Genomic DNA, 24,615 nt, shown 5'->3' on the forward strand with positions numbered 1-24,615 from the left:
CTCTGCATATACTTTTCCCACAATTCCCATTTTTTTCAATGTAGTTTGTTCTTCCCTTTTCTAAAGATCTCAATTCCAGTTGTTTTATCTCAGTTACTATATTCACTAATTCTAGTAAAGTTGGTCTAGACTTTGATTTCCATTATTTAGTAATTGTTTTTTGGCAACCACCATAATTAGACTCAGCAAGGCTTTACTATGTCTAGGCAATTCTGATTCTGTAGCATAACTCAAAAAAAATAAACTCCCCAGTCAGTCCAATCCATTCACCAAGCCGTGTTCCACTAAGGCTGTCACTTCAATGCATGAAAGCAATTCTGATAAAGAAGATGATTTTTCCTAAAGATGGCTGTGATGGCCAAGTAGTTGATTTAATTTCTGATGCAGGAGGTCTAATTCCTTAGACGAATGGCCTTTATTTGAGTTCAGCAGGATGTTCAGATAATATCAATGTTGATGAGACTGTGTGGCCTCCTCCATACCATAGCGAAAGGTGTTTGGGAAATCACTAATAGGATATAATGAATTTCTTGTGCTGTCGATTGTTAAATGAAATATGCATATTTTTTTAAATTGGTGACTGCATTACTTTCATTTGTAGTTAAACTTAGTGCTGTCATTGTTGTCCCACAGTGGTGCACTGCTGCTTTTGTTAATATGAGTGGCAACAGCATGTGCACAGATAAAGTATTTTTGTTTGGTAAGAAGGAGAGGAAATTAGAAAATGCTATGGAACTGGTTAAAAATGAACTATGAATACAAAATTAGGAATAATCACTTTAATGATCATCACAGAAGCTGTACATCATACACAAACACACACACAGTTGCTCTTGGACAAGGGAGTGAAATTTGATACATTATTTAAATTCTATATGTAATGTGAACTGTTTTTTTTTTCTTTTTCTGAACACAATGTAGTATAAAACAGAGGTGATAAGATTACAAAAGAAAATGTGAGTGCATTTACATTGTTTTTATCCTGTGACATCTGAATACAGAAAAAAAGACAGTGTAAGTCACTGAAAAAAGCCTGCAATGCTTCAATATTTCAAGCTTAGTCTAGCACTGTTTACCTGACATGACATTATGCTGGGGATGGAGTTTCTCAGATAAATATGTTTCAGAATACCATGGGATCATAGGAGATTACTAGGCTATCGATCCTGAGATCATTTTAAACCTAGCCATTTCAACCCAATGTCATACCATAGAAGTACTAATCAATACCCAAGATTGCATTTAGTGATTACAGCCTATGTCCAGGAGGGTGGTGGGTGCAATCCCCGGTAAGAATTTATGGTGCCCCAACCACTCATCCTGAACAGTGTCATAGAGTTGCTCTGTTTCACATGAAATGGTAGCCTGTTCCAAAGACATGGCAGTCGCTGGGAGATAAATATGTCTCTCCAACATGCCCTATTTAAACTGCAGGCCATATTTAAGTCCCTGGAATGGGTGGCCTTGGACCCATTTGATTTATGGATATTGAGTAAGTTCATTAGGTATGAGTGTTTGGTTGCTCTGTAGGCCAGGTATAAGTTTCCTTTAAGAAGTCTATATGATACGGAGTATACTGACAGGGATTTTTAGTCAGTCCAAGTAAAGTAAATGCTGGAGGCCCTTGGTCTTCTTTGTTAGAAACCTCTGAGGTCTCTCTAATTGCTGTAGGCGCTTAGTACAGTACATACCAAATGGGACATTATACTTAATTATGGGCTGGATAAGTGCCAAGTATAGGGGGGGTTATAACTTCTTTTTCTCTCAAGTTGATGCCTTTACTAATCAAGTGAGCTATGTGGAAAACTTTCTTTACAATGGTAGACATGTGGTGGACGAAGTTAAGGTCACGGTCAGCTTGTGATCCCAGGTCCCTTACCACTTCATGGGTACTTGGGGCATTGTTATTGATTTGATAGTGTGAAGGAACATTGTACTGAAAGGAATGATGATGCATTTCTTTGCATTCAGTTTGAGACTGACTAATACACCAGTTGTTGGCCTGTGTGAGACCATCCTGTAGTATACTGACATCATTTGTGGATTCAATGATTGCACCTAGTTTGCAGTTGGCTCTAAACTTGGTCAGCTACAACCCTTTAGTTTTGACATTAACTTCTGACAAACCCAACATATTAGGCATAGGAAACTTTATTATGAGGTACACAGATGTGCCCCTCACCAGGCTAGACAAGTAGAAAATCACAGTAAGTTGCTTCTCAGGTGCTAGAATTTGCCATATCATGCACACAATCAAGTTTCTTAACAACAGATACTGTTATGACCCTGTCATAGTCCATGTTGGTGTGAATGACTTCAGCTGTATCTCTTTGGAGTATATGAAAAGAGACATGATTGAGCTCACAGAATATGTGTCCCAGGCAGGTATGTCCCTAGCCTTAATCAGGATACTACCATCATCCAGAATGATGCCTCAATACAAACAAAACAGATGACTGACTTTAACAATTGGCTTAGTTTCTGGTGTCATTCCAAGGGGATCCAGTACCTGATGGCCTGGGAGGACATGATTGACAGACCATGATGCTTTGCCAGAGATGGCCTTCATCTGTCTCTCCTGCACTTCAGGATTCTGGCAAAGGCTCTTGCCTCCCCCATAGTGCCTTTTTGAGGCAAAGTCATGAGCACAAAATTACCAACGTGAAAAACTCTTCTAAATGAAATTTAAAGGCCATGCTGCTAAATGCTAGGATTCTTTAGCATGAAACTGCAGTCATTGTAAGCATTCCTTGCCCTGGAGGATGCTGACATTTATGCAGTCACTGAAATCTAGTACAGAGCTGTGGACAGCACTCCAGGCTTACCAGGATACTCATCATACCATACTTTCAGACCCCAAATGGAGTGCTACAAAACCAGTGGAGGTGGAGTTTCAATATTTATCAATGACATGCACATCTCTAGGCTGGTCAAAAAGTATGATGCACATGAGACACTCAAGTGAAGTTAACTGTTGACAAAACCTATTGAAATCATAGCCAGCTACAGACCCCCAACCATGACTCAGGATGGCCACTCCACATATCTGGACTTGCTTGACTCCATCAAGATTCATCCCTCTGCCCTGATCCTGGGTGACTTTAACTACACAACCATAGAGTGGAAGACCTATTCTTGCCCAAACACAAATGCCCAGAGATTCCTCAACTTCGTCAATGCCAATACATTGGATCAGCTGGTCAACATCCCCATGAGAGGTGAAAATATCCTAGACCTGGTACTAACCAACATGAGTAGCCACACTACAGTGTCATCCTCATTGGTAAGAGCTGACCATAAAGTGATCACTTTCAAAGTCTCCATCTCTCCTGATAACCCCCCCCCCCCAATCAGGGTAAAACAAAACAACTTTTTCAAAGCTGACTACAATCTCCTGAGAGCAGGTATAAGTAGCTTCACAGCCACCATTCATTCCGTTGGAACTAGCATTAATGTCCAAGACTACACAACAAAACTATATGAGAACCTACATAGATGCATGGACTCAGCAATACTTGACAGGCCAAATCATCTTCCTTAAGGAAGAGTAAACCTATCTGGTGGACAGCAGCAATAAACAAACTCTCTAATAAAAGGAAACAAATGCTGTCCAAGACCAAGAAAGAGCAGGTGTCAAGTTGGAAGCAATCTCCTTTGTCTGGACAAGCAAATAAGGTCACTGGTAAAATCCTCTAAGGCTAACTTTGAGTCCAACTTGGCCACATCCACCAAGGACAATCACAAGGCCTTCTTCACATACGTTCGCAATCTCAAAGGTAACAGCCAAACCTGCTCTGAACTGGTGGTAAAGAACACCACATACACAAATGCCGTAGATATAGCCAACCTGCTGGCAGACAGGTTCAGTGAAAACTTCACCCCCATGTCAAGGCCCATCAGTAAACCAGGACATCCCCAGCACCTGACCCTCCCCTCATCATCAGGGAGCAGGTCTTTAATGCCCTCTCAAAGGCAAAAAATACGGTCTTCATAGGACTTGACAATATCACTGGCTGTATCCTACATAAACTCAGGCAGAAGCTCTCAGCACCATTAGGCATCCTGTTCAACCAAAGCCTGAGCACCAGCTTTGTCCCAGCTGAATGGAGGACAGCCACTGTCATCTCTCTGCACAAAGGTGGAGGGTCCACTTACCCAGGCAGTTATGGGCCGATCAGCCCAACTAGCTTGATCTGCAAGGCCATGGAACACATTATCATGGACCTTATAAACAAGGACATTGGCAACCTCCAAATGCTTGACCCCACACAGTTTGGTTTTGTCAAAGGGAGATCATGCCTGTTAAACTTGGTCACCTTCTTCAAAACAGTCACCAAAGCCATGGATGAGGAAGACAGTGCAAACCACCTACCATGACCTAGCCAAAGCATTAGTCATTATTCTCCACTCGTGCATAATAAACTCTTCCATCTAGGCATCAGCCCATATGTTGCCAGATGGGTAGCTAACTGGCTCACTGATAGAACCCACCCAGTCAAGCTAGGGGAAGCCACCTCTAGTAGTCAACCCATAATGAGTGGCGTACCCCAAGGTTCAGTCTTGGGGCCTCTACTGTTTGGGATATACTTTTCTGAGGTGCAAGCCAAAACCAGTGGTCTGTGGCTGACCAAGTACACAGATGACTGCAAGCTGGGTGCTATCGTAAATTCCCCTAGTGATGTGAACATCCTCCAAGATGGCCTTACCCAAACTAATGACTGGTGCCAGAAGCATGGCCTCAAACTGAATGCCAAAAAATGCATCATTATCCCCTTTGGAGAAAATGGCATCGCCACTAATTATCACATTAATAGCAATGTAATAAGCATGCAATCAGTCGTGAGAGACTTGGGAACCCAGGTTGATAGCAGCTTCACTTTTGACCACCATGTTGCCTCTGTTGTAGGGAAGACTTTCTACATGGTCCACCTCATAAGTAAGGGTATTTCATCCAGGAACAAGGAGGTCATAACACCCCTGTACTCTTCCATTATCAGACCAGTTATTGAATACAATGCCCCCTTTGGCATGTACTTTGCCAAGCACATGCAGCAGCTGGAGAAACCACAGAAGTTCCTGACCAGGAAAATCCAGGGTCTGAAACACCTATCCTATACTGATATTCTAAAAGCCCTGCCCCTCTACTTAGTCTCATACAGACTGCTCAGAGATGACCTGTGTCTGGCATACAAGGCCATCTCAGACCAAGCGTTGATAATGTTGCATATCAGTAAGTCAGACTCCACTCATGCAACCTGCATGCAAGACCTCATCCTGGTCTGTGACATTAATAGAACTTGGTGGGATAGATTTGTGTCCCAAAGACTCCCCCATCTGTGGAATAGACTCCCTCTCCTTGTCAATCAGAGTACCTCTCTTGCCCTCTTTAACAGGAACCTGGATTACTGGATAGGAAACAAAAAATTTAGCCCTGGAATCCCACCTGTGTCTCTGCTGAACAGGAGAAACATGTGCTGACTTTGTGGGCACATGGGCACAATTCTTGTCTAGGCTATTATGGGCCTCCAGGCCAATAGGCTAGTATCGTCCTATGAACCTATAAGAAGTATAAACCAAACAGTAGGGGTCCCAGCACAGACCACTGTGGCACCCTGCTGGTAACAGGTCTGTTTGATGTGGAGTCAGTCACTTTGATAGTGTGTGTTCAGTTTGTGAGCCAGTTGGCAACCCATCATACAATGAAGGGATTTACATTCAGTTTGCTAAGTTTATTGGTAATGCCTGAATGTGGGATTGTGTTGAAAGTGTTTGTTGAGGTATGCTGTGTGCACAGATTTGCCCTCATCAATGCCCTTAGTCACACTTTCAAAGAAATCCACCTGATTTATCAGGCAGGATCTGCCCTTCACAAAGCCAAATTGGGTAGGATCCAGGGTTTGGAGGTCAGCTATGTCTTTATATATGAGGTGCATAATGATATGTTCATGACTTACAGATGAGGCTGGTCAGGCTTATGGGTCTTTAATTCCCTGGGTCTGTTGCTAGGCCACCTTTGTGGAAGGGAATAACTGTAGCTGTTCTCCATTCCTCAGGAACAAAGGCTGTGGTTAGGCTATGATTGAAACGGGTACTTAGTGGTGATGCTAGTTCATGGTTTAGGCTGTTTAGAAGACAGCCTGAGATGCCTTGCACAAGACTTTGAGGACCTGCTCTTCAGATATGTAAGGTGGGGGAGTTTGGGGGAAGGTTTGTTGTAGGTTAGGAGCAGATGTGTAATACCGTTGGTCACCAGTTCTGCACATGCTAGGATCCTACCCTTTAGGTTACGTACAGGAGCTCTGTCTTGACAGTTTCAGTTTAGGAATTAAATCATTCCATTAAAGAAAACACACACATAGCAATTACTACTATGGTAAGTAACACTGGTGGTACAACACATGGAAAACCAAAAAAAGGACTCTTAAAAAAAGTATGACAAATGACTTTAAGATTGTGCTAGAGTGAATTATAGCACTTGACTTTTCGAGCCAACGGCAGAGATGCAAGTATGTCCACAGCTAAGAGCATACGATAGCATGTCAACACTTGTAGCACATTTCTCTGTTTCATTTAGAAAGTTACTAAAACATCGGATGTTACACCAACAAATTCAGTTTCTAAAGAATAAGAAGTATGCAACTCTAATGGCTGTTATTATTGACTGACTTTACAAGAAAATCAAAAAAATAAATAATTATGAGGCACAGGGCAAACATATAAGGTAAAGTGAGGGATGGTCTATAAAATCATTTTGCATTGATGATGTTAAGTATTTGCCTCTATAAAAATTTAAATTCATTAGAAAAGCTCTTTGTATTCTACAGTTTATTCATCCTACCTATAAATAGATGTTAAGTTCCAGAGCTGGTATAAATATTTATTTAAACAGACAACCTGTATGTGCCATGCCATCTGTTACAGTCCACACTTGACTTGGGAAATTTAAATTCAGACTCTGATTACTCTTTACAGAAAATGACGAAGTGTCTTTTATTTATTTATTTGTGTTACAGTCCACACTTGACTTGGGAAATTTAAATTCAGACTCCGATTACTCTTTACAGAAAATGACAAAGTGTATTTTATTTATTTATTTGCTTGTTTCTGATGACTAGGAAGGTCAGACTGGGCAGGAAAATCGATTTTTGTGGAGGCCTGAGTAGAAAAGCTGCACAGAATCAATACTGTTGCATACATTTATTGCATAAAATACAGAATTATACAACAACCCCCCCATTAATATTCCAAAACGTGCACGCTGATTGGTCAGCATGCACTTTGTAAATCAGAGTTATAGTAATGGAAAAGGGTCCGGTCACCCGGACTTTTTCCATTAGTATAACTCTTTTATTTTTTTTTACAGCAACGGAGAACGCAAGATCTCCGTTACAACCTGTCTCGCTATGTTAAACGAATTTAACATAGTGAGACAGCTTTCAAAAAAAGCAACAGAGCATCTCCGTTGCTTTTTTTAAAGCTGTCTCGCTATGTTAAACCCATTTAACATAGCGAGACACTTTAAAAAGCAATGGAGATCTTGCTTTTTCTGTTGCTTTTTTCAAAAATGTCTCGCTATGTTCAATGGGTTTAACCTAGCGAGACAGCTTTAAAAAAAGCAACAGAGATTCTCCGTTGCTTTTTTTTAAAGCTGTCTCGCTATGTTAAAATCGTTTAACATAGCGAGACAGGTTGTAAAAAACAACGGAGATCTTGCTTTCTCCATTGCTTTTGCTCACAACTCTGATGTACTGCATAAGTATACGCATGCGCAGTACATCAGAACTGCCGCAGAATACCAGACAGCTGCAGAAGGGCAGCAAAGAGGCATTATACAATGCCATTATTTAAGAAAAGTAATTATTTTTTTTCTTAAATAATGTCATTGTATAATAGCAATAACCCACTTCTGGGTGTGGGTAATGCTGGATTTACCCACAGTTGGCTTTGTTTGGCAATTCGGGCTTCGCCCTCATGACCAAACCACACCAACCATAGGTAAATCCAGCATTACCCACACCCAGGCGTGGGTATTGCTATAATATTTCACAGAGAATTAATATTTACAACAGTTGTAGTTAAGAAACAAAGTTGTTTAACTTGTTAAAACAGATTTATGTATTTGCGTGATAGTATGGCTAACACCAAATATCCCGCATGAAATTGTTGCATAGATTTTAGAACCATTTCACATAATACTAATTCTGTCCATCTGAATTGTAGTAATATACACAGACATGATAAACAGATAGGTATGAATATTGTTTATAAACACAGGATGAGAGTGGAAAAGCAATCTGTTCTTTGGAATTTAAAAATTATTTATCAAAATAGAAATAACTAAAGAATAAAAAAAATTCAATTTTATACTGGAAGAGTAGACACCTTGAGGGCTAATTAGTCAAATTGAAAAAGTGGATGGGGTGTGGGAAGGAGGGATATATAAAGTAAATGTTAAGAAAAGAGGAGCAGGGCTGGCTGGATCTAGCAGTAGGTAACCTAGGAAGATGCTTAGGGTCCTGGTCCAGTCATGCAACATTAGCTTTTTTTTTTTTTTTTTAGTACGTTTTGTATTTTTAATTTATTAAATGCATATTTTAAAAACAAGTCGGGTCTGCATACAATAGAGACAGTAATGATTTGTTGAAGTCAAGCAGAATGAGGATTCTATGCAGCAGCGGTACCACCAAGTGTTTTCATGGGTGTTTGCGTCTGAATGTTTATATGTGTGTGTATGTGTAATGCCTCAGTTTAGTTCATAGTCATACAGACTCAAACCTTTTTGCACCTTAGTTATGGGAGGCAAAGTCTTATTCCTCCATACCAACTGTCAGGCCTCTTTTAACTTTTTCCTTTCTTTCTTTTTTTCCTTCCTTTTTTTGCCTTTTTAGGGTAGTAAATCACCGAGGAATACAGTCTGCCATTGTCAATTAAATCATTTCATAGTTATATGATCATAAAATATATGTTGATGCAAAACCAGTTGTTCTGTTAACTTTTAAAGTGATTAAGCCTTATTTGTCTCCAGTTTTGCAAAACATCTCTGGCTTTCCCTCATATTTATGCCTTGCACTGTTCTTGAGCAGTTCACTTAACTAGACAGTGCTTTGGGGCAACTGCATATTTGGGCTAGCCTTGCCAATGGTCCCATGGACTGCAAAGCATAGTACCTACCCTAAACCAGAGTAGTTGTGGTGTAAGGCCAGGAAATTGTAGTAAACAGGAAATGATCATATGAGCCACATACTTTGAATATTGTCTGTGTGTTTATTATTTACCTGTGAATTAATTTGACAGCATGAAGCCTATGAGTTACTATTTTAACTATGAATTAATTTTTATTTAGCTTAATTTTTGCAGACACATGTTTAAAATACAGTATTTTTTGGCTACACAAGTCTGTCTAGCACTTGGTGCAGATAAGTTTGACCATCAGCTGTTACAGACCTGCTTCATGTAATACATGGTTTGAGTCTCTTAGCTTTCATTTACCTTCTGTGTGCCAAGTTACTTCACCATACAGTACTCCTGGGCTGCTCTTGGGCTGTTGCAGGCTGTTAACAAATGTGTTACACATTTGTCTTTTGAATTTCTGCACACTTCCAATAGATGCTAATTAAGTCTTCACTATATGCTCTCGAGTATGAATTGCAGCACATTCTTGTAGTTTGTGTTGCCAGGTGCATTTTCACTAATTGTGAATTTCAAGGAAAGATAAGTTTACCGTTTTTCATACTAAGTCTGTCTTCAATGTGAGAGTGTTTGTTTTGTTTAGAAAATGCCTGTCAGTTTTTTTTTTCTGTAAACTCTGAAATAATAGTTTTAAATGAAATCCAAATCTCTGTGATACTTGTAAAAGTAAAGAAGAAAATAATATGTACACTAACAGGTTTTATTACTGTTCATGGTAACTGGGGAGAGACAGCCAAGTAATAGGATATTGGTATGGATGGAAGGGGCCTGATTCATTAACCTGCAAAGGACCAATTTGCCAACAATCTGGCCCTAATTCTGGAACTACAGTATATACTGCAACAATACAGCATTATTAGACATTCTTGTACAGAGTGATGTCAGCTGGGATAGCTATTGTTGATGACATAGAAGATCTAGGGAGGTAAAAAATGAGATGTCCTGCAAGCATTTATTACACCCACCTCCCCACCACAAAAAATCATGTTGTATGCAGTAATATGTCTGATTTTTGTATGACTTGTTTGCTGGAACAAAAACTTTTGCAGCATTTATATTGTCTTTAAATGCTTTGCATTACCTATTGCACTCAAGAATGCATTAATTTATTACTATGTCTGAATTCTATATGATAGTTTAAATACACTACATTTCAGTAATCCATTTTTACAGTACCTTCTTTACAGCCTCCAGCAACTGCAAAGGGATTGACATTTTATTTGGAGTGACGATCAGAGCCATCTGATCTTCAGCTTTTTTATGTAGTCTTTAAATCTTTAGTTCTTCTAGAATATCCCTGGCTGCTGTCTGCTCCTGCTCAAGCACATTTTTGCCTCTGTACCCTGCTTTCCATTATGCTGTTCCTGATATAGTCTCTAAGAGCTTACCTATCTGGTGACAAAGGACCCTATCCAATTCTGCGGTCTCATCTAACAGCCATATTTTGCCCTGCACCCTCTCTCAAGGAAGCAAGAAAGTATGTTATTGACTAAGTCCTGTTTGTAAAACTGACTACTGTCTACTACTTGCTTCAGGGGTTATAAAGTAAGCTGCGAGCCTGAACAGCCAGCAGCCTTTACTCCCCCCTCCTATCTACCCTGTATCCAACTAACCTCCTCTACTTCATAAAAAAACCCTTTACTAGCTATCACTCCGTCCCTAGTTATAAACCAGCTAGCTCCCTACATACTTACCTGCAATACTAGATCTGTCCACTAGGTGAAACCCTCATCCCGACCCTTATCTCCTGCTTATCCCCCCCTGAATTTTCCTCTGTAATTACACTAAACCCCTTGGGTCCTAGACCTGCTCTTATTTTCTCACTCACCCTTTACTTCAACTGTATACTCACACCTGTTCTTTTTTTTATCTCATACACTCCTGATATATCTCTGATCTTTCCCACTCTTGACTCACCTACTTACCTTCAGCTACCAGCATTGCTGATAGTTTATTCTCTAGATTCTCCTTCACTTGTCTCTGACTGTTTCACTTAGGCCCTTAACCTCCCCTCTATCTGTCATCTTCTATCTCTAGGCTCATATATATACTTCTTTCTCTCTGCCATTCCTACTCCACTTACCTTCAGTATCTCCTGTCTGAATGACCATTAGCCTCAATAGGAGTGTCTTGTCCCTCCTGACTCTACCTATTGCATACCTCTTCCCCTCCCCTCTCAACCTCTTATCCACTGGGATACTATTTATACCCATAGTCCCATGAGGCGCCATCTTTAAATCTTTAATTTTTCTAGAATATCCATGTCTGCTGTCTGCTCCTGCCCAAGCACCTTTTTGCCTCTGGTAAGTGTTTTTTGGTATTATTAGCCTTGTCTAATGCTGAAGTGCATCTGTAAATTGAATGCTTTACTACATCTAACATTCTGCTGTTGTATTTGACTGTGTGCCTAAATGATTTTTCTTTCTTGTGCTCTGCTGCTGTCTGCGATACTGTCTTCCTTATATTAAGCAACTGTAAACTGAATGCTTTATTCATATAGCATCCTGCTCCTGTTTATGTGACTGTGTACCTGAATGTTTCACATTTGTTCTGCTGCTGTCTACATTACTGTTTTATTTTAACTTGTTTCCAAGCCTGCAATGAGTATTGCAAATACGCCACCCACGTTGACCCTGTATATATTGCCGTTGCTCAGCCACATGCCCGCAAGCCTGAATCAGCTGCCTTAGACTGCTGCTGCTTGTATTATCCTTGTTACGGCTGAAACGGTCACTGTTAATGCTATATTTTTTCTGTTATGCTTGAAACTGCTGAGTAGCACTATTCAACCCATGTGGAGCTACTTTTCAGAGTATTACATACCCTATTAGTCTGTCCTAGCCTGGAACGGCTATTTTAAATTGCAACACCCAGGTGGAACTGATCCAAGAGCACTGAAGATTGTTAAAGTCCGTTCTCTGCCTGGAACGGCTATATGCAGCTGCGCCACTGACGTTGAGCTAGGCTCAGCATCCTTATGTTAGTATTTGTCCATATTTAGCCGGGAATGGCTATTTGTGAATGTGCCACCAATGTGGAGTCAGTCTAAGCATGCTAAAGATATTATTTCCCCTCCAGCTGTCCACTATATCAGAATTAATGAACCAAGTATATTTTAGCTTCTCGACTTTCAAACTATGCTATTTACCTGGCTCTTTATGCTATAATGATACTAGTTAAAAGCAATTAAAGGCTGGCCTTGGACTGCCTTAGTGAACAGATGTACAAATCGGCTTTAGGTTTTACTTAATAACTTAGCAATTTAAAGGGTTAATTAATCATTGTTAAAGCCTTCCAGAGTAGCTCTTGCCAATAACGTTAGGTTTAATTTAATAACTTAGCAATTTAAAGGGTTAAATAATCATTGTTAAAACCTTCCAGAGCAGCTCTTGCCAATAACTACATAGGCAATATACTCTGCTCCCTACTTTAACTGATAGGTCTTTTGACCAGAAAAATGACAATGCTGAGGTAAACAGTAGTATCTAGTGGGTGCTATCCTGAATAACATTGATATCTCTTTGCCCTTATGCATAGCATACAGACCAAGTGAGTGTATACTTTTTTGATTAAATACAAAGCCTTAATCATTGTGGTATTGGTGGGAATGGTGCACTCTAGGTAAGAAGATGAACATATTGTTTCCCTTCTGGTCCATTGTTTAAGGTGTACTTTATGTTAGAATAAGAATGTTATTTTTACCTTCTTGTCCATGGTGTTCTGAGCCTGCCTTCTAGTTTGCCCCAACTCAAACCTGGGATTGCAGTCTAGACTCCTGTTTTAAACTATGCATTGTTTTGATACATGACACTCCATCTATTCTACTGCATTCTATGTATGTACTATAACTTAGTCATCACATGGTCTGCTGTCCTACTGAGCCTATTAACAGTGCCATTGCTACTTTATAACTGTTACAGTACTACTACATTACAATTGATTTCTATAGCCTCTCTCAGAAATAAGGGCATGTATAGAAGCTATTTTATTAATTGTGTCTTTATGTAAGCTAATTGTTTGTTAATTGACATTACTGCTTGATATGCGCGAACCCTTTTCTCTCCTCTACATGTATCTTCTCTTTCTCCCCAAAGTGCCCTGCTGTCCATTACACTGTTCCTGATATAGTCTATAAGAGCCTACCTATCTGGTGACAAAGGACCCTATCCAATTCTGTGGTCTCATCTAACAGCCTTATTTTTCCCTGCACCCTCTCTCAAGGAAGCAAGAAAGCATGTGGTTGACTAAGTCCTGTTTGTAAAACTGACTACTGCCTACTACTTGCTTCAGGGGTTATAAAGTAAGCTATGAGCCTGAACAGCCAGCGGCCTTTACTCCTCCCTCCTATCTACCCTATATCCAACTAACTTCCTCTACTTCATAAAAAAACCTCTTTACTAGCTATCACACTGTCCCTGGTTCTAAACCAGCTAGCTCCCTACATATTTACCTGCAATACTAGATCTGCCCACTAGGTGGCACCCTCATCCCAACCATTATCTGCTGCTTATCCCCCTGTATTTTCCTCTGTAATTACACTAAACCCCTTAGGTTCTAGACCTGCTCTTATTTTCTCATTCACCCTTTACTTCAACTGTATACTCTCACCTGTTCTTTTTTTTTATCTCATAGACTCCTGATATATCTCTGATCTTTCCCACTCCTGACTCGCCTACTTACCTTCAGCTACCAGCACTGCTGATAGTTTATTCTCTAGATTCTCCTTCACTTGTCTCTACCCGTTCCGTTCGCCCTGCGGTCTCACTTTGCTCCCCTACCCTACCCCCAATTCTCACCCACCCCCAGGGGTCCTACTCTTATACCATCTAACCACACCCTTTCCCTCTTACACTCATCACAGCCCTTCCCATTGTTAAATAACACCAATTTCCCCTAATTTCACTTACCTCTTCCAAATTCTCCCACCACACCCTACACCTATTTCCTTCCACACTTAGCATACCTCCAAACCTATAACAAGAACCTAACAAACTACCCTGCCAAATGCATATGCTACCCTCCTCAACCCTCTTACAGAGGTTATTCATGCTTGCACTTCTACCACCCCTAACTTTAGTTTACCTGCTAGCCTCCTATGAGCACCCAATATATCCACACTTTCTCCACCCCAACACACTATCTACCTCTCCTTTTCTACCTATTCTCACTAACCATGTTAACATAACATCCACACCTAGCTGTCTACTAGCAAAATTCCATCGGATTACCCACATTAGATATGACTCTCCCAATCCCAGAAAGTCTCTAACTCTATATAGTAAGTTCCCAAATCTTAGATTTCAAACACTACGCCTCTCTTCAAAAGTTGGTGACATTCATCCAAACCCAGGCTCTGTAACTGCTACTACCACTCAACTCAACAACCCCAACCCCCATCCTATCCATTCCTTTACTAAACCACTTAACTCACTCTTATTAGCTCACCTCAACATACGTAGCCTTAATAAAGTTGCACAGCTCCATGCTCTCCTAGATGTCTACTCCTTTGACATTCTTTGTTTAACAGAAACTTGGTTAAAACCTTCAGCTAAAGACAATGAAGTCATCCCACCCAGTTATATTTTGCGACTTGACCATACAACCAAAAAGGGTGGCGGTGTAGCTATCCTTTTTAAATCTGGCCTACAGATTACTACCTATGACTATATACCACCTCAAGTCTCCAACGCTGAAATTCTTATTACCAAGCTTCAACTTAACAAATTCAAATCCATTTATATTATCTGTGTATGTATCTTCCTCCTGGTAATAACATTGCCACAACAGAGAATATCCTCTGTTGGCTATCTCAAAATTGCCTCAAGAAACCATAATCCTAGGTGATTTTAACATTGATTGGAAGTGTTGTAGCAGTAGCCACCCTACAAGCCATAAAAAACCTTTTAGTTTTTCACAAACCATTACTTCCCCTACCAGGATAAACAAGCCTAATAAGAAAGAAAGTACCTTAGATTGGATTCTCATAAATAATCGTCTCCAGACATATGAATCTGGTACCCTCCCTGATGATGTGACCACTCACTAACCTACATCTTCAGGCATAAAACCAATCTACCTAACCCAACCATATCTAGGACAATTAAAACCAAGAAAAACTTCAACCCCGATCTCTTCCAAAGAGAACTAAGAACATGTAACTGGTCTCCCTTAAAATACCTCCCACTGGAGGAAGCTGTCAATTACTTTAACTCTAACTTCTTAGCCATACTAGACCACCATGCCCCAATGCGCTCTATAAGAATGAGAACTAAATCTGCCCCATGGCTTTCAAAAGAAACCAGGCAAAAAATCAAACTCAGAAAAAAATACTGGAACAAATCTCGATCAACTAAAAACCCAGTAGATCAACAAAACTTCAGGCAACTAAGAAACGAAACTAAAAAAGCAGTACTGTCTGACAAAAGAAACTACTACCTACAATTCCAACAGACTCACCATAATCAACCACAAAAGTTCTGGGCAAGTATTAATCAATTATTACACCCAGGTCAATTCATCACACCACACCCACAAGGCACAAACCAAGAGAATCCCAAGCAGACTGCCAATGCCATTAATACCCATTTCACTGAGGCCATTCAAAACCTTGCCAGTCAGCTATCCACTCAGGACTTACCTATATCCAACTTTATCACTAACCCACCCCCTCCATTTCTCTTACAACTAGTCCCAACTACATATATTCTTGCCCTCATCCAAAAACGTAAACCATGCACTCCTTCAGCAGACCAGATACCCGCTGAATACCTACAAAAGGCAGCCAAATCTATTGCCTACCCCATTTCCATTCTTATCAATAGAACAATCACTGAAGGACACATCCCTAGCATATGGAAGGTCTCCCATATTATCCCCCTTCATAAGGGAGGTAATTCCACTGAACTCTCCAATTACCATCCCATTGCCCTACTGTCTCCGCTAGCAAAGATCATGGAAAAATGCATCCATAAACAATTGCTAGACCACCTAATCCAAAATAACTTACTTTCCAACTCTCAACATGGTTTCAGACCTTCCCACAGCACTACTACTGCCCTCCTTTCCTTCACTCACTGTATCAACAAAAAACACAGCCTCAATATGCTTTCCTCTGCACTGTTTATAGATCTGTCTAAGGCATTTGATATGGTAAATCACCAGATACGTATAAAAATCCTCAAATCTCTGTCACTAGATGCATTAGCTATAAAATGGTTCCAATCCTATCTGGATAACAGACAACAGGCCGTGCTTTGGTATAACATTCTATCTACCCATCTGCCCATAAACATAGGGGTCCACCAAGGGTCTATATGGCTTTGCAGGGCTAGTGTGCATGTGTATGCATGAATTGAGTTGGAATACTTGGGTTATTATGCTTTTTATACGAAACAAATTTGAAATATGTAACTTTGGTCATTATTGTTTTTGTTTGACGCAGACATCAGAGGTGTAGCAATAACTGCTGGGATTGTTGGGGGATGTCTGTGTAAGTAAATGTACATATAAACTGCCATTGTCCAAATGCATTTTCAGTCAATGTGAGTTTCAACAGAAGTTTACTGTTGTTCATGCTAAGTCTGTTTTCTATATGTGAAACAGTTTTATTTTGTTTAGTTTAGTAAGTGGCCATCAGTGCTTGTGCTATAACATTTGAAATAACGGTTTTAAATCAACTCATTGTAATCATGGTAAAAGTGAGGAAGAAAACAGTATGTACACTGACAGGCTTGAACATGGGCAGAAGCAGACAAGTAATGGGGTCTGTAATGGCTCTTGGGGGGGGTCTGGTCTATTACCCTGCCTTGGGCCCCCTTTGTCCATGATCCAGCTCTGATTTCTTGATATAACTGAAGAAAGATTTGTAGTGACATTTTCTATTTGTACTGACTTTTAAGTGCATACTATACTATGCTTTATGTGCCTTCGTTGAAGGTTGGGCGTCGAGCTGGCACCTTGGCACCCATAAAAAAATCTACTGCCAATCATTAGCGGACCGGAGTTCCGCTGTGGCAACCCCTAACTGAGAAAAGCCGAAAGAAAAACAACAACAACTATACTATGCTTTATATTTTCTAAGAGTGCCCTTAATTTTCTTGCTAACATATTTCAGTGTGGTCTTGAGATAGAGGGATGTAGATTTCTTGCAACTTTTCTTTATTTTCCATGAGAGAGAGAGAGAGAGAGAGAGAGAGAGATTCATGAATTATTTTGTATTGGGCAGATGGATACAGACTTTTCTATGAGAGAGAGAGAGAGAGAGAGAGATATATTCATGAGTTATTTTGTATTCAGCAGATGGATACAGACTTTTCTATGCAGCTGCTCAGCTGCTGGTAAAACTGGAGGTGAATACAGCAGCCACCTCAGTTTGGTCCATTTATGGGGGCTGTTGGGAATTTTGTATAAATCTTTTACAAGCTGAAGTAAACACCAAACAAGTACATTTTAATTTAGGCTTAAACTATGGAAGTGAGCTCTGTGATGACACAGGTCAAAAGTTCAAGCTTACATGCAAATCATGTGGACATTTTAGAGTACCCATTGAACTATCATGTGATTGGGCAGAAGAAAGAAACTATCTACTCAGTCAATGCAAATCTACTGGGGGGATACATGTAAAATCCTTACACACAGTAACTCAGAAAAAGGATTTCACCCCCCAAACCCTGAGTGTATCGAAGTAGAAACCTTACTCACTGTGCCATCCTGGGATGACATTTAACATTCTTCATAGAAGAATCTGCAGTTTCTTCTACCCACAAACATAAGTTGTCCTCCATTCAGCAAAGTGTTTCATATACATACATCTTTTTCAATACTTCTACTACCTTTACCTTTAAATGTTTAGTAGTCTCGGTTTTCTTTGAAGTCTGACACAAGCATATTGTCTATTGGAGTTGCTTTATACAGTATCACTATATACATGCAATGCACTCTAGAGCTTTCATTATCTCTACAAATAACAGCCACAGTTGAAAGGTTTAAAAATATTTAATAAATAATAAAAAACACAAGACAATACTTCTTACTACACAGTGCTAATCAAGAGTTCAGACATCACAGGAAATGCTTAAAATAATATTGCAGAATAGGCCTGACATAAATATATAAAACAGCTAGACTAAACTTACTATTTTCTATCTTTTCCTAAGAGCAATCACACTTCTAAATAAACTTACATATAGAGTACTGGTGAGTTGTTGTCAGCTTTAGACAAAATCCAAATGCTCTCTCTCTCTCTCTCTCTCTGAGACAGCCTTTTAAATTGATAATACATCACTGCTGACTTATTTTAGATTACATCATTTTTTATGGTCCCCAAGCTAACAGAAACTCAAGAGTTTAACATATCTTTGATCTTGCATCTGGTCAGGAAATCACAATTAAAGACATTATATATGTAAAATCTAGCAATTAACTCTGGTCTCAAAACAATAGAAAGAATCTGCCAGTCCAGACATCACATATCCAAGTTTGAGATCAAACATTCATGCGATTCATGACTTATCAGCTTTCTTCCAGCAGAGTGCACTGTTGTTACATTTTTGACATTCAACATTTAATGCACTTTTCTGATATTTAAGGGAACAAGGCTGTGGCTTATATTAATAGTTACAAATGACAGAATTATCTACAAAATTCTATCTACCTAGGCTGGCAGCCTTTACATATCTTCACAATTGCATGCTAAATAGCAGCAATAGTACTGAGCTAAAAGAAATAGAGTTTTTTTTTAATAAATACTTTTCTTTTCCGTGAAGAATATCACTGGTTCAAAAACTGAAAAATAAATAAATGAATGAATAATACAAATAAATAAATAATCTTATCTTTATCACTGTTCACCTTCCTATGAATTACGGATACTCAAGATTTCTAAAGTTAGTGCTATACAGTCATTTACTAAATTGTCATGTCCATAATGTCAGTTCCTAGTTCCTAGAAAACTGAGTTAACCAAAAATAATTTGTATCAATTTTCCAAATGTCCTGTTTTAATCCTGCATTCCCACGTCATGTAGGGGGCAAAGCTTTCTGCAACATTCAATATAATACACTTTAACTCTGAGGTCACAGCACCTTGAAGTAAGGGCAAAATCTGGACTGCAATAACCCCCTCTGATGAATGTGAGGTTTTGCTAAGTACTGTTAAAGTGTTTGGATATTTTGCAACTAGAATGATGCCCAGAGGCCATCATACATACGGAATTTAATTTTAACCAAGGCTGTTCTTTCCATGATGTGACATAAAATAGGATTGTATTAACTTTCAATTTTTTTTTAGATTTTTCTCTTCACTGACAGAATGTCAATACTCTTAAATTCTTTATTTGAGCAGCTCTGGAAGGTTCTACTGTGAAATGTCAAATGCAAAACATTGAGGATCAGAATGGAAAATCAATGCACAAAACATACAAAAATATTCTGGCATTATTGGGATGCCAGAGAGAGAGCACAAGACTCCCCAGTGTTTGTCTGTTTGACTGCCCCTCTGGATTTCTCTCATCATATAGGATTTGAGGCAAATTCCTCATCCTGGGGAATGAATGGACCCAGGTCTGATACAGTAGGGAGTGGAGTACTTGATGGTTAGTAGGGAAAGGAGAAAAAAAGCACATAGGAAAGAAACAGATCTGTCAGTGATGGCATACCTCTGACAGACTAATTTGGTAAACACAATACGCTCAGTAGAAGTTTTAATACTCAGCCTGCTATGAAGGCAAGAGTGGCAATTATAGTACAAAACTATGATATAACTCCCCATTCCATTATTTGGCCTTTGTATGAAAAATGTTTATTTAGTAGTAATGACTTCCATTTTATAAAATTAAAAGAACAAAAATAATCTATTGGTCAGCAGTTAGCACTGTTTCATTATAGTACTTATACTCTAGTCTTGTTTCCATCATGGGTCTCTTATGTTTTGGGTTTGCATATCTTCCATGTGTCCATGTGGATTTCCATTATAAGGTTTGATTTCCTCCTACATACTAGATACGTGTGACCTGGTGAATGACAGATGATCATTTTGACACATGTGTGTGTGTGTGTGTGTGTGTGTGTGTGTGTGTGTGTGTGTGTGTGTGTGTGTGTGTGTGTGTGTGTGTGTGTGTGTTTAAGACTGTACAGACTGGCTTTTCATCCAGTATTGTTTCTTGTCTTATTCCCACTGCTTGCCAAAAATGACTGTGGTTCCTCATAACCCTGACTAGGATTAAATGACTAGTGAATGTCAAAATGTAAATGAAGCATAATGTTGTTAGCTCTCCCAGTGTATGAATGCACCTCATACAAATGTATCAGACTTTATTTAATAAACACATACATACATGCATAAACAGGCACACACACACACACACACACACACACACACACACACACACACACACACACACACAAGAAAAGTCACAAAAGCTATATTTCTATCATACTAAAATTGTGTCCCCCAATGACTGCTGTCACTAATACATAATACATCCAAAATGAGAAAGTTATGTCCACTGCAGATCATACCCCAGCCTTTGACTGTGTAGATGTTCTATTTGGGGTTTGTGAATCTCTGATATTGAAACATGTACATTCGGAGTATAGTACAATGATTAATTATGGTGGCTATTTGTTCTAACAGTTTTTTTTTTTCGAGGTGAGGATGTAAGCCATTCTTATTAGAGGAACGTAAACACTACTATTTTATTTTATTTTATTATAGATAATATCATATAACAGTAGTGTAAAAAATCACTACAGCTGACATTTTTCAAAAGAATATTGAATTCAAATAATATTTTTTTTCTTATGTGATGGTTGGAGTTTGAGACAATATTTAAAATTCTGGGGGATTAAATTATCATCCTGGTGTTTTTCTTGATAATTTTATTCAAGCCACAAGTCATAACTATTCCTTACTTTACCTAACAGAAACAAAGAACAACGGATTGAACTTTCATGAACATAGCATAGAACAGGCTGCGTGGACTCTGAGCCAAGGAACTGGTAAGTTGAAAAACAATGAAAAAAATAATTGCTTTGTGGGAAAAGTGTGCATTGTATAGCTTTCTGGCAATAGTCAGATTATCATCCTTGAAATAAGGATGATGTAGACTAAGTTAATGCAAGTTCTGTAACCTTTCTATTTAGGTGTTTCACCATTCCATTTAGGTGTTTTACTTTATGCAGTTGCCCGACTTTGTCTGGAAAATGAAATTATTTTTTCCTCTAAATGTGTCTGGAAAATGAAATTACTTTGTCTGGAAAATGAAATTATTTTTTCCTCTAAATGTGCATAAGCGTGTTTACACAAATGTTCAAGCATTAATTAAAAATATTAGCATCTCATACCTTAAACATTTGCTCAGATGTGAATGTTTGCATTCAGAACTAAAGCTGATAGAAAGAAAAAGAGAAAACTAAATTACGGTAGAAAGAAAAAGAGAATATTAAATTATGGTAGAAAAGGTGGTACTTGATAGTGAAGTTAATTGACAAGAGTTTTAGTCATGTCTGTTGCTGAAACATGGGTTAGGATTCATAGACTAATAATTCAGCAGAGCAATACTGATTATCGGCCACACAATGGGTGTGCAGTTTCAAAGAGGTTCCTTATGACTCTACCACCTTTTCATATAATTAAGTTATATCCTGCGACATTGTGTATAGTGTGTTTAAATTCTTCACAAGCCACTCCTTGTAGTAATTTAATACTCAATACATCATCATGTAAATTATATGCTTGATATTTGCAATCAAATGGCATACAGTGTTATATAAAATTTATTATAATTTCAGTTCACCTCACATGGACTACCTTTGGCATTCTACCTCTGTGAAGTTTAATCTAGATTAATAGCTATTTAACAATGTTGTAAACCTTTGTATAATGACATGCATCTTTTTGAAATTTTCAGCTGTACGATAATTAGTTATACTGTTGGTTTTATGCTTTTTCTGCTGAGCTCAAGCTTGTCAGACATATTTAATCTATGTGGACTTTTCTTTGCCAAACAGTTGGCAGTGATTAGTACAGAATCATTGTTTTAGGGTGTTGGCAATGAGAAAGGTTAGCTAATTTACAAAATGCAGGTTCACAAAATGCATTTGAAGTTCCATATTTATATGTAATATTTAATCAAAAATATTTTGTGTTGTTACCCAGCATGTGTTTTGTGAAGGAATTTGCTCAACCTTGTATGTATGTAGAGAGAAAAGACTTGAAAGGTTTTAAATAGTACTTTTGTAAACAACAGAGCAAAAGTACTATGTGTCTTTGTTTTTGCATTTTATAGCATGGTAATCATTTACTGGTAATTTATGATATAAACATATATAACTATTAATTTTCAGCCATTCTTTTTAATATAATTCATGGTGGCCAACCTAAGTGTTTGAACTGATATAGACAGTTACAAAATCAAAGATAACTTGGAATTACTTGATAACTAACAGATACACATGCATACATTCTTTATCAATAAATAATTGTTTTTGTATATTTTTATGTCACAGTAAAGATGAATAGAAATTAGAAAATGCTGTGAAGAATTTGATTAGAATAATAAACTCCATAAGTTTTTTGTTCAATAAACAGGAGTATGCAATGACAAGTTAAGCATTAACAAGAACTGGCTGTGATTTAGCAGCTGTTATCAAAGAGCATCCTGACCCTGGGAAACAAAGGCTGCGGCATCATGCAGAAGCTTCTTTCTAAAGTGTTTTCTTTGTATATTAACATATTTTTCCTTTAGATTTCTACACTCACTTCATTAAAACATCTTTTTTAGTTTTAATCATGTTTCAAATGAAATTTAAACAGCAAATGGGAAAGCAATCCCTGTCATATAGTACACGTAGTTTAACAAGCAGTTTAAATTTGAAGACAATTTCAGCATATATATTTATTTACATTTTGCCTTTAATATTCTAACCTTACATTTAATAAGATATTTCATTAGAGTGAATTGTCTTAATTGTAAACATTATATACATTCTTCAGATCTCTGACCACATCAATGTAAAAGCATCTATTATGTCACTATCATCACCCATTAAAAACACTGTGCTCTCAGATATTGTCTTTGAAACAATCAATTATAGTAGCAAAGTAACATTTCTTTATTTGGAGGCTAAATTAGCTGTCAGCAACAGCATTTCACTTTCCACAGCTATATTGATAGAAGTGGTTAATCACACATATTAACACCATCTGGTAGAAAAAAATAAGAACTGTCATTTAGCATCAGTAACACAAAACACAAAGGCACTGGTACACAGATGTGATGCAGTACTTTTTAGAGAAGTAATACAGGCTGGGCCAACATAACCTATGATAGCCCAATAAGCAAGGAATTATACATGACAGGGTGTGTGTTATAGGGAATTATACAACTCCCCCCCATTAATATTCAAAAACGTGCATGCTGATTGGTCAGCGTGCACGTTGTAAACCAGAGTTATAGTAATGGAAAAAGGTCTGGTCGCCCGGAATTTTTCCATTACTATAACTCTTTCTTCTCACTGTTTTGCTATGTTAAATGGGTTTAACATACCAAGACAGCTTTAAAAAAAGCAACGGAGATTCTCTGTTGCTTTTTTTAAAGTTGTCTCACTATGTTAAACCCATTTAACATAGCGAAAACAGTTTGTAAAAAGCAACGGAGATCTTGCTTTCTCCGTTGCTTTTGCCCACAGTTCTGATGTACTGCGTAGGGATACACATGCACAGTACATCAGAACTGCCACAGAATATCAGACAGCTGCGGAAGGGCAGCAAGGAGGCATTATACAATGCCATTATTTAAGAAAAGTAATTATTTTTTTTCTTAAATAATGTCATTGTATAATAGCAATAACCCACTTCTGGGTGTGGGTAATGCTGGATTTACCCATGGTTGGCTTTGTTTGGCCACTTGGGCTTCGCCCTCATGACCAAACCATGCCAACCGTGGGTAAATCCAGTATTACCCACACCCAGGTGTGGGTTACTGCTATAATGTACAATGACTGCTCATTACTATTCAAAAATAAGCACTCTGATTGGACAAACCAACAAGCATGCCTGTTGCAAATTGAATATATGCTAACAGAAAAAAGTCTGGCCACTGAAATGCCATTGAGCGGTTAAACTTTTTATTGGTATATGCTGAGGGACATAGCAAAATACAAGAAAAATCAGGTGCATTCTGCAAAACTAAAGAATGAGAAATGTACCTGATTCTCCTTGTATTTCTGCACTCTTGTTGCAAAATCTTGGCAGAAAAAAACAGGATTGGAGATTCAGTCTTCTCCATTGCTTCTACTGCACTGTTCTGACATACTGGCACAAGTGTGGGAATGTAAGCCCCATATGGATGTGAAATACATCAGTAAACAAGGATGAACACAGGGGAACAGTACAGCTCTTTTATTCAAAGACATTATTTAAGAAAGG

This window comes from Protopterus annectens, chromosome 17.part0 (genome assembly GCF_019279795.1).
Source record: "Protopterus annectens isolate FY-2018-M chromosome 17.part0, PAN1.0, whole genome shotgun sequence".
Classification (NCBI taxonomy): Eukaryota; Metazoa; Chordata; order Ceratodontiformes; family Protopteridae; genus Protopterus; species Protopterus annectens.